We start from the raw sequence: 12,249 nt of genomic DNA on the forward strand, positions 1-12,249 counted from the left end.
GTAAGGATTTGCATATTTACTGACTATACTCTTTTTTATATTGTAATTAATTGGTGTCTGATATTTTAAATATTGTCGGTGATTTTTAATCGCCTGAAGGCAAGAAAGACGACCAGAAAAGATTATATACTGTTTATATTTAGGGTGTCTTTGAATATATTTAAGAGCAGTTAATACGGCATTTACTTTTGCTGTAAAAATAGAGTTGCTATGTGGTGTTCCAGAAGATGTTGTTCTGGATCCAATGATAGTGACACAAGCCACTGCAGCACGGGGGTAGGTCCGGGGTAGAACAGGCCTTCAGCAACCCAGACTCGCTGACTTGGTTGAGACATGTCATCGGTTCCCAATTGCGCAGATCACGTTGTAGATCACTGGATTATCTGGTCCAGACTCGATTATTTACAGGCCGCCGCCATATCCCTGGAATATTGCTAAATGCGGCGTAAAACTAAACTCACTCACTCTACTGTTCCACTGTACGATTTTATTGGAATAAACTATCTTTTAGGTGGGTTGACTGGAGATCAGCCCCACACTTTCTTTGGGGGTGACAAGCTGTGTGCCCTTGGATGAATGTGATCAGATACACCCATTTCATCCAGTGTCTTTGTCCCGTCCAGCCGAATGATTTAATCGGATTTAATCGGGCCCATTACGCCACCTGTCTAGATGAAGTAAGGGGCGAGGTGGTGTATTTGGCAGAGGAACGCTGTTCCTGGAATCAGTACCGTCAACCACCGGTGTGCCGTCCTCCACCAACACAGGAGCGTAACCTACGGCAAACAAAACATACCCCCGGGTACACACAGTCCACCACGAGGTAGTGGCTCTTCACTGGTGCCAGAGCAACAGAGGAGATGTTGAAGAGGGGAAGGGGCAGGGAGAGAAAGAAGGCAGAGGAAAAAAGAAAGTAACAGAAGGGATCTGAAGAGGGAAGAGGACGCTAGAAAAAAAGAGCTCTCACGTGGGAAGTGTGATATCCAATGAAAAAGTGTAGGACGTTGTACATATTCAAGCGTTTCTGTTGTAGGATGATGTTTGTGACGGGTTCATATCAAAGACACTGCTGAATGACAAGTGAAAAGGGAAAAAGGCTTAAAGTTTTAAATGTGAACATTATGCACGGGAACTGAATTCGAATATACCTGGCATGGAAAGCGGCCATGGGCAGACGGATGTTAGTGATACGAATGGTAGTACACCATCAGTGTATAGAACAGACAGTGATGGACACACATCATCAGAACACATGAAACCTGCAGCTGTTGCCAGGGGCAACCCAGAAGGAGCAACGAAAGGAGGATTCCTGGAGGATGCTGACAATTCAAATGTTGATGAAGAGAATGCTGACGAAGTTAGTGATGACACCATAGACGAAGAAACATGGGAAAGGATATATAACTTTGTGAGAGGTACTACTTTCAGTGATACTATGTGTCTTTACACTCAAGGAGAGTTTAGTTTGAATTGTAAAAAAGTACGTATATGCTCCGTACTGTAAAATGTGGACCGAGCATGTGCTTATTATGTGAAAGTGATGAAACCTTTCATCGAAAACCTGGTCGACACCAATCGTAAACAGAAGCCAAGGCTTGCCAATTGCTTATCTTTCCTGCCAAAACCTTAGGGCAGAGTTATAACTATTCTTACAACTACAGTTAGGTGACGTCATGTAGAACCTGAATGGTCATTTCCTCTCCACTAATGCTTGGCGTGTCATTGTATAAGAATAGCCTGGGATTTGAAGTTGTCTAGGAATGAAAAATCAAATCACAATGTTTAATTTACTTGTCCTTGGATATCCAATTGCAATCTGTGTGTTTAATTCGCAGACCTCGCGTCACCACAACAACACATTGTGCAATGTTGTCAGCAACCACATGGAGAAATAGCATCGGCACCACAGCAACAAGTGCAGCTCCAACCTTCAGCTGGTCACGATGATCAAAGTCAAGGACCGCTAGCTGCAGCTACAACTCTACTGGTTCAGGGAACATCAGCCCCAACACAAGCGTCAACAAGTACCACTTGCGATGTGCCAAAAACAACCAGTCTACGGACACCGGGAACATCAGGCCTGACACAAGCGTCAACAAGTACCATTTGTGATGTACCACAAAAAACAAGTCTACGAGCACTGGGAACGTCAGGCCTGACACAAGCGTCAATAAGTACCACTTGCGATGTACCAAAAACAACCAGTCTACGGGCACCGGGAACTTCAGCTCTGACACCAGCCTCCACAAGTGCTACGTGTATAGTTCCCAAAACAACACCTCCTCTGCCGAAAATACCAGCATCTACTGTATCAGAGAGACAGCCCTGTGGGCTGCCTGTTGTACCAGCGAATGGAGATTCTTCTAAGAGTGAGTATTGTTATATTATATATATGTTTCAGGCATCTTGTATCTTGTACAAGTCTGCAGATGAGTGTTGTGACTCGATCAGTTAGGTTCAGTCGTAGAATATCTTCAAGAAGTTTGTTTTGTTTTGTTTTGTTTTTGTTTTCAAAAAGAGGGTGTTATGTTAAAAGGTAGCACACGCCAGTGCCTGGGAAGGAAAACAAAGGGTGTTATGAGAACATTGCTGGAGAGTGAATGAGTAAGCTCAGTTTTAGTACTATCCCAGGAATATCACGGCAAAGGACACCAGAAATGGTCTTCACACATTGTACCCATTTGGGGACTCTTCATGTTTTAAGCAGATGACTAATCCATCGCGCCCATTTCTGCAGAAATCTATCTCCCAGACATAAGACCTGGAACAACCCATGGATGAGATGATATGCTGTATCTATCTATGCAGACACATTTTAACCAAACGCTGAAAGACACCTCACTGAATCTTGTTTATATGCCTTAGGTATGCTGTAGGTGAATATTGTTCCCCCGTCAGTGCGTGGTTCAGGCAGTCAGAACTGGTCGGTTTAGGTAACATTTACATGTATATGGTCCATGTGTCATTCAGCAACTTAGTGAGCGTCACCTGAATTAGAATCACCAATGATACAAAGAACGTCAGCACTGGTTTGACTGACATTTCTCTCATGTCATGTTTTGTGTGAAATCACTCACGACTTGCATGACCAAGATTTCAAGTTTAGAGACACCCTTGATAGCTTGCTCTGAACGGTACCGGTATAGAGTGTGATCGGTTTTGTTTTGGGTCCAGAAGGTATTGGGCTGCATGGCAATGACTGGCCATATAGTCGAGTGCAGATTGACAGATCCATACCATTGGGAAAACATATTCTGATGTGTTGGGCATTTCTCAAGATGACGATGCATGTGCTCATCATGTCAGGATTGTGACACAGTTCCTGATGTCCTGACCCCTTCCGACACTAAATACTTCTGGCTTTAATACGTCCTAGTCAACTAAACTCTCAATGAACACACTGCTGTCCACAATCAGTCGATCTTAGTCAACCCACTGCTACCCGTACGCCACACCCACCCCTCTAAGCTTCAGTCTACTGGTTTCTGTTACAGTCACACAGTACAACCTTATACAAGCCCTGCAGAAGTTTGGAGATGTGACAGTGAAGGGCAGTGAGAATCTGAACATTGGCGGAACTCAGAATGTCGGTACAACCCCAACCACACATAACGAAGAGGAGAAACCGCTGACTGCCGCACAGAAGATCAGGAGTGAGTTATTTGACTGACAATTAGATTGTTCCTCTGGTGTTAAACTATTATGTAACCACAGAAGAGTACATTTTGCAAGCTGTCAAGATAGTAGTATAGGAATACAGTCTATCGCTCTCACTCTCTTGACGCGTTCCAATTCGTAATCTGTCAAAATCTTCACTTTTACTCATAGTTAAATGTGTTAAATATGCCTTGTTTCCACAGAAAGAACGGCATACAGGATACAGTCGTGGACTAAAGACATGGTGGAGACAAAAGCCCTCAAGAAAGTGAAAGAGAAGCTCGACAGAGGTGCAACATGGGTGACAATTAAAGGAAGACCAGGAGAGGGGAAGTCCACAACAGCCTACATGGCTCTCAAAGACCAGTACAGTCAGGGGAGACAAGTATACCAAGTGGTGTCACCAGTAGAGTTCAATGAGGTCATAATGGCCTGCTCAAATCCTGTCATACTGTTAGATGATATATTTGGTGATTTGGAATTTGACACAGCCGAGTGGGCTAAGTGGAGGCCAAGTCTACGACCTATTTTAGATGTTCAGAAACCTGACCAATATACTGAAACGGTTCATGAAACACAGCTAAAACAAACAGGTCCAAACAAAGACAAAACTATCATTATTCTCGTAGGCCGTGACTATGTGCTGAAATCCTCATTGGCAGACTTGGGAAGGATGGCAGACTACATTTCCAGTCCCCAATACGTAGTGGATGTTTCCTTACAGAGAGACTGTCATGAGCGAAGGAAGATATGGCGTGTTCATGCTCAAGCAAAAAACATAGACTTTGAAGAGTCAGTTGTTGCTCTGATATGTATGGCAGACTGTCCACACGGCTTCCCCCATGTCTGTGAAATGTTTGCCACAGCATATGAAAAGAATTGGACTCCTCTTCAAATACAAATGTTTTTTCAAGCTCCACTTGATTTCCTGAGACAGACTTTGGATAAATGTCTTCAAGATATGAGAAAGCGCTCATTGTTCATGGCTATGATTAGAAGAGATGGGAAGATTAGTGGACTAGAAATGGAGGAGGATGCCAGTCTAGGATATGAATGCATAGAAGCTGCTGATGATTTGGTTGGATCTTACCTGAAGAAGGAAGATGACACTTACATGTTTGATCATCCGTCTATATATGACAGTGTTTCTTTTATTCTCAGTACAAAACTGTCGAAGTTTGTTATCGAAAATTGTAGTTTGTCGTTTATCCGACAGCACCTTCACCTTTCGCCGGCCACAGAAACAGAGACAAACGTTGCCTGTGAGACGGGTATTGTTGCAAATATCTCGTGGACTTATGCTGGACATTTAGCTAGAAGATTTGCAACTGAAGTCGAAATGAGCAATTTGTTTCATGTTTTATCACATCAGGCATTTAGTAATTCAGACTTTGTTGACTTGCTAATGGACTGCCTGAAGAGACACTGTCGCATGTCTGTTACTGATATCGTGAAACTAACTGATATTACATCCCACCAGTCTTTTTGTGAATTACTTTCCTACAACAAGTCACATCATCTCATCAAATATATCATAGAGGCAGAAAATATCTCATTCACCCAGAATGAAAGAAGGGACATTTTTCTGGGTGTGTGCACGAATGCTGCATGCAGAGTACTGAAATACATTAGTGGACATATGAAACTTGAAGTAAACGCTAGATACGGTCGGTACGCGATGACGCCGCTTATGTTAGCAGCTGAAACCAAAGACAGTGTGTTTGTCAATCAGATTATGTCTCTTCACCCTGACCTGAATGCTAGAGACAATTGGGATTTTAGTGTGCTTAGATATCTTTGTAAAAATGGCCTTACATCAGCTGTGGAACATGCAATTGACAGGGGTGTAGATGTTAATGAGTGTCATGGGCCATATAAGCACCCCATATTTGCTGCGATAGAGGGAGGTCACTTACAGGTGGTGAAAGTGTTAATTAACAGAGGATGTGATGTAGATAACCGGAAAGGTCTAAGATATGCTCTTCTGGGTCGGAACGAGAAAATAGCGCAGTTCTTTTTAAACAGAGGAGTAGAGGTTGATGCTGATGCTGTGTGTATAGCATGCGAGGTCGGGGAGGTGAATGTCGTCAAGATGTTGTTTGAGAGGGGTGCTACTGTGAACATGAAGGCATCTGATGGAAGTACTCCTCTTCTGAGCTCCTGCAAAGGAAACCCTAATGTTGTCGCGTATTTGCTGAAGAAAGGAGCCAGTGTGAACCAAGCTTCAAATGTTACAGGAGACACCCCACTTCATACAGCAACAAGATTACGATCTACAGATGTGGTGGATGTCTTACTGAAGGCTGGAGCTAATGTTACTGCGCAGAATAATACAGGTGACACACCACTCCATAGAGCAGCGAGACAGGGATCTACAGATGTGGTGGATGTCTTACTGAAGGCTGGATCTAATGTTATTGCACAGAATAACATAGGTGACACGCCACTTCATGAAGCAGCAGAACGTAATTCTGCAGATTATGTTGATGTGTTATTGAAGGCTGGAGCTGATGTCATTGTGCAGAATAGTACAGGTGACACACCACTTCATGGAGCTGCAAGATATGGATCCCCAGATGTGATGGCTGTTTTACTCGAGGCTGGAGCCGATGTTAATGTACAGAATAATACAGGTGACACGCCACTTCATGTAACAGGAGCACATCGACCTAAAGATAAGGTGAATATGTTGCTTGCGGCTGGAGCTGATGGTAATATACGGAATAACACAGGTGACACCCCGCTTTCCACCTTGCAATTCTGGATTAATATAGGGAAGGTTGAACTGTTGCTGAAGGCTGGAGTGGGTGTTAATGTAAAGGATGATAAAGGTGACACACCACTTCATAAAGCAGTAGGATGGAGATCTACAGAGTTAGGAGATGTGTTACTGAAGGCGGGAGCGGATATTAATGTACAGAATAAAAGAGGTGAGTCACCACTTCATAAAGCTGCAGGACAGGGATCGATAGAGTTTGTAGAGGTGTTAGTGAAAGCTGGAGCTCATGTTAATGTACAAAACAATACCGGGGTGACAGCACTTCACCTTGCAGCAGGACAGCGATCTATAGAGATGGTGGATGTGTTAGTGAAGGCCAAAGCTCATGTTAATGCACAGAACAATGAGGGGGATACAGCCCTTCATACAGCGGCAAGACAGAAATCTTCAGAGTTGATGAAGGAGATGTTGAAGGCCGGAGCTGATGTCTATATACAGAACAATGTTGGGGACACGCCACTTCATATACTGGTAGAAGGGTGGTCTAAAGATTGTACTATTGTGCTATTGAAGGCTGGAGCTAGTGTCAATGTTCAGAATAATACAGGTGATACATCACTTCATAAAGCCCTACTGTGGGCATCTTCCGAATTGTGGGTTGATGTGTTACTGGAGGCTGGAGCTAATGTTAATTTGCAGAATAATACAGGTGACACACCACTTCAAATAGCAGCAGACAAATGGTGGGTGCCTATAGAGACGATTAATGTGTTACTGGGATCTGGAGCTTATGTTAATGTACAGAATGAAGCAGGTGACACGGCACTTCATATAGCAATTGGAAGGGGATCTACAGAGTTAGTGGATGTGTTATTGAAGGCTGGCGCGAAAGTAAATGTACAGAATAATACCGGTGAGACAGCTCTTCATAGAGCAATAGAATGTCGATCTACAGACTGTGTTAATTTGTTACTTAAGGCTGGAGCTGATGTTAATGTACAGAATAATACAGGCGACACACCGCTTCTTCAAGTGACAAGATGGAGATCGACAGAGTGTGTTGATATCTCATTGAATGCTGGAGCTGTTGCTAATGTACAGAATAATACAGATGACGACAGCACTTCACAAAGCAGCAACTGTTTTCGTGGGATCTGCAGAGTATGTTGATTGCTTATTGAATGCTGGAGCTAAAGTTAATGTACAGAATAATACAGGTGACACACCACTTCATACAGCATTTATGTGGAAGTTTGATGAGTTACTGAAGGCTGGAACTAATCTTATTGCACAGAATAATATTGGTGACACGCCACTTCATTAACAGCAGGACGTGGATCTGCAGGTTGGAACTGATGTTGATGTCAGTGAACACAATGAAACAGTAGCCATTACGCAAGTACTTTCAAGGTAGAATGGGTACTGGGGGTTTGAAGCAATGCTGCACAATTAGTCCCTCACTGTTTACTTAATGAGCGTGTTTAACTGAGAAATCAGAAATATGATATTTGTAAATGAGTCGGTGGATAATGTCACCACACTGTTTGTAATATCTGCAACGGAAACGGTCGCAAACTATGACAAGGCAAAAGAGGCTTCCGACAGTTGTCAGTTTGCTGAAATATATTGATCGTGAAGAAAGCTGTTATAACTCTCCAGTATGGAGGGAAGCAAACTCAACTCAAATGTGGAAAAATGCATCAGCATACAACTGCTTAAGAATACATTTTACTCCTCAGCCTAGTGGGTCTTGGTGGAAATACGTTAGCACAGGGTCATTGAACATACAATAAATATCATGCTTAACTATACTCTTCAAAAACGTAGGGGATCTTCATGCTTTTTTATTTACGATTAAAACTAGTTTAGGAGATTTATCGGAGTTAATTACGTTGATATGATATTACTGAATGTTTTGAGAGTGCATCACCATTTGTGCTTCCATACAACCATAGTTATTTGGAATGTAGTCGCTTTTGAAAGACGGTTGGTGTATGGCATGTAATTTACATGTATACGATTTTCATTTTAAAACAAACGACTAGAAACAAATACTAGCAAATGTGTGATGCAAGATGAGTGTTAAAATTAATGTTCTAAGTGATTTCTTGACCTTATTGAAAAAACGTCAAAATCAAGAATGGGACCCCATGCGCGTGTATGGGGCTACCGCATTGTGCACGTGCATATCATGCATTGAGTTTAGGGGTGGTAATAGAGGGAAATGGTGGTGCGTTCATAAGACACGTTTCTTAACGTTTACACTTCCTATCCAAATTGAAAGTTCATTATCCCCTACTGTTTTTTAAGTATGTATGTATGTATGTATGTATGTATGTATGTATGTATGTATGTATGTATGTATGTATGTATGTATGTATGTATGTATGTATGTATGTATGTATGTAGTGAGTGAGTGAGTTAAAATTTAACGTCACATCGGCAATATCTCAGCCATATCGTGACGAGAACATCTACTATCAAAATTAATTATATGTCTGCAATAAAACCTGTCAACGAAGGACAGTAAAACAACTAGAATATCACAAATGGAATTAAAACTAGCATGGACATTTAAAAAAAACATCACCATTAGGACAATACACTATACGATCAGGCTATAGATCGCCAACAACTGAAGGTAGATCACCACACTAGGGACCATGGGGACTTACAGTACCTTTGCTACCTGCATGGACCCTAGTTGGATTTACACCATTCCCCCAACCGCTAGCGAGTATACAAAATGCTGACCAAAATAAAAAAAAACAAGAATACAACGATTAAAAACCTGGTAGATTTAAATTTACATCGAATGTTTGTGGACTTACGTACCCTCTCAGGAGGACAATAATTTTACAATATTTCAACCCCCTTTGAGGGTACAGCCACTAAAAATTCTAAATCCTAACCTAAACTACCAATCATTAAAATACATTTATATACAGAACATATTACTCAAAATTCAATCCAGAAATCAATTTCCTTTCAAAAACCAATAATTAAATGAGCGCTGGCTGTGTTAAAAAGATCCTTAACAGTTTTTACAGTAAAATACTTATCCTTTGTGATGGAGAATTCAACACAGTCAAGCAGGATATGCTTGACTGTGACTCTCTCATCACAAGGGATACAAAACGGAGGATCCTCACCTTTTAAAAGGTATGCATGAGTGTATCTTGTATGGCCAATACGACATCGTCGCAAAATGACTTCTTCAAATCTGGACTGACAACCCAAGTATGTATAACCAATGTAGGGTTTTATTTCATGTAGTTTATTTATACCTACTTGGGTGTCCCACTTCTTCTGCATCAGATCACGAGTGTAAGCTCTAATGCTAGCTTTGTAATCAGAATAAGGAATAAGAAGTGGTGTCACAGATTTGTTGAGTGCTGCTTTAGCAGCAAGATCGGCCATTGCGTTACCGGAAATGCCAACGTGACTGGGTAACCAACAGAAGACGATGTCGTACTGACCAGTAGCAAGATCATTATATAATTTAATAATTTTAATTAAAAGTGGATGTTTACAAGAAAGATTTTTAATCGCCTGAAGGCAAGAAAGAGAGTCGGAATATATTATACACTGTTTACGTTTCTGGTGTCTTTGAATATATTTAAGAGCTGTTAATATGGCGTTAGCTTCAGCAGTAAAAATAGAACTGGTGTCTGGTAATCTAGAAGATATTGTTCTGGATCCAGTGGCAGTGGCACAAGCTACTGCGCCACCGTCCTTGGACCCATCTGTAAATAAGGATTTATAACTGCTATATTTATGTGTCAATTCATTATATTCTTGTTTATACTGTAATTCATTAGTGTCTGATTTTTTAAATGTGGTCAATGTTAGGTCCACTTGGGGCCTAACCAACTGCCAAGGAGGAGAAGAGAGAAGACGGGAAGGAGCTATATTTTCCAGCTCAATGCCGGCAGCAGCAAAAAATGGTTTTATTCTTAAACCAAGAGGCGGTACAAGCGAAGATTTCATATTGTATAAATCCTCACACAGAGGGCTGAAAACACAGTTACATGCAGGGTTTGACTCACTGGAATACAATTTTGTTACATACTGTAAAGCTAATTTGATACGTCGCTGCTCAAGAGATGGCTCATCGGCCTCAACGTACAGGCTGTCAATGTGTGAAGTTCGAAAGGAGCCAAGACAAAGTCTTTGACCTTGATGGTGAACAGAATCTAAAAGTTTTAGGCTGCTTTTACAGGCTCCACCATATACAATGGAGCCATAATCAAGTTTAGACGGGATCAGTGATCGATAAAGTTGCAGGAGGGTAGCTTGGTCCCCTCCCCATTTAGAATTTGAAACAACTTTCAACAAGTCAAGTGCCTTCAGGCATTTAGTTTTGAGGGATTTGCTATGTGGTAGAAACGTTAAATGTGAGTCAAAAATTAGTCCCAAGAACTTGGCCTCCTTTACAGCTTTTATGGGAGATCCATTTAGAAACAGTTCAGGATCTTTATGCGGTTTATATTTTCTACAAAAATGTATACAATTAGTCTTGGTTTTAGAAATTTTAAAGCCGTTTAAGACACCATTTATTTATCTTGTTTAAACACAATTGCAGTTGCCGTTCAATAGTATGCATATTTTTACCACGACAAGAAATATTAAAATCATCCACAAATAACGATCCATCAATTGAATCGTTTAAAACTTTGGACAAACTGTTGATCTTGATGATAAAAAGTGTGACAGACAAGATACTGCCCTGTGGAACACCCTGATCCTGACTATAATGGTCAGACAGGGTAGAGCCCACCTGAACTTGAAATTGCCAATCTTTTAAAAACTGAGATATAAAAAGAGGTAAACGACCCCTCAATCCAAAATCATGTAAATCCTTCAAAATGCCATGTTTCCAGGTGGTATCATACGCTTTCTCGAGATCAAAGAATATCGATACTGCCTGTTGCTTATTTATTATTGGATTTTTGACAAAGGATTCTAGTCGTACCAAGTGATCAATGGTACTACGATTCTTCCTGAAACCACACTGAATATTTGTTAGAAGGTTGTTGGTTTCAAGATACCAAGTTAATCTATTGTTTATCATTCGTTCCATGGTTTTACAGAGCCTTTGCCTTTTATGCGTTGAATCATATTCAACACCTTTGACATCGGTGTGCGTGAATTAATGTGGGAAACATACTTTCGCCAAGACTGACGCTTATTTTCCTTAAAAGCACGTCGAGCCTTGGCATTTAAAATTTTAACTTTATCTAAATTATGTACTGTAGGATGTCGGCGAAAATATTTTTCTGCCTTCTTCCTACTCTTTCTGGCTTGTTTACAGTCCTGATTAAACCATGGTTTACGAATATGTGGAATTGCAGAGGACCTTGGTATAGTTTCATCAGCAATAATTTTCAGTTTATCAGAAAATAACTGAATTGGATCCTGAGCAGAGGAAACAAACTCATATTTCAAGTTGTCAGTACACATTGTTTGAAATAATGGCCAATTGGCCTTACTAAAATTCCACCTTGTTGCAGGTGGGTCATCAATTGGGTTTATAGCAGAAAGTATTGTGGGGAAGTGGTCACTTCCACACAGGTCATCATGGACCGACCATTCAAATTCGTTATAAATATTGGGATCCGCCAGAGACAGATCAAGTGCAGAATAAGTTCCAAAACCAGGATGTAAATAAGTGGCTGATCCATCATTAAATATGCATAAATTATTATTAGAAATGAAATCTTCGAGGATTTTGCCTTTATTGTTAGTATCGGTACTTCCCCACAAAGGGTTGTGTCCGTTAAGATCACCCATGATAATACAGGGTTAGGGAAGCTGATCGTAGAGATCCTGAAGATCAGACTGCTGAAGAGCCGAAGATGGAGAAATGTACA

The 12,249-nt window shown here is 41.1% G+C and overlaps 1 pseudogene; it reads left to right on the top strand.

Moving 5' to 3' along the window:
* Window positions 1–3,613: 3,613 nt before the first annotated feature.
* On the top strand, window positions 3,614–7,700 carry LOC137290725 (serine/threonine-protein phosphatase 6 regulatory ankyrin repeat subunit A-like; annotated as a pseudogene).
* Window positions 7,701–12,249: the final 4,549 nt, after the last annotated feature.

This window comes from Haliotis asinina, chromosome 1 (genome assembly GCF_037392515.1).
Source record: "Haliotis asinina isolate JCU_RB_2024 chromosome 1, JCU_Hal_asi_v2, whole genome shotgun sequence".
In the NCBI taxonomy this organism is placed as follows: domain Eukaryota; kingdom Metazoa; phylum Mollusca; class Gastropoda; order Lepetellida; family Haliotidae; genus Haliotis; species Haliotis asinina.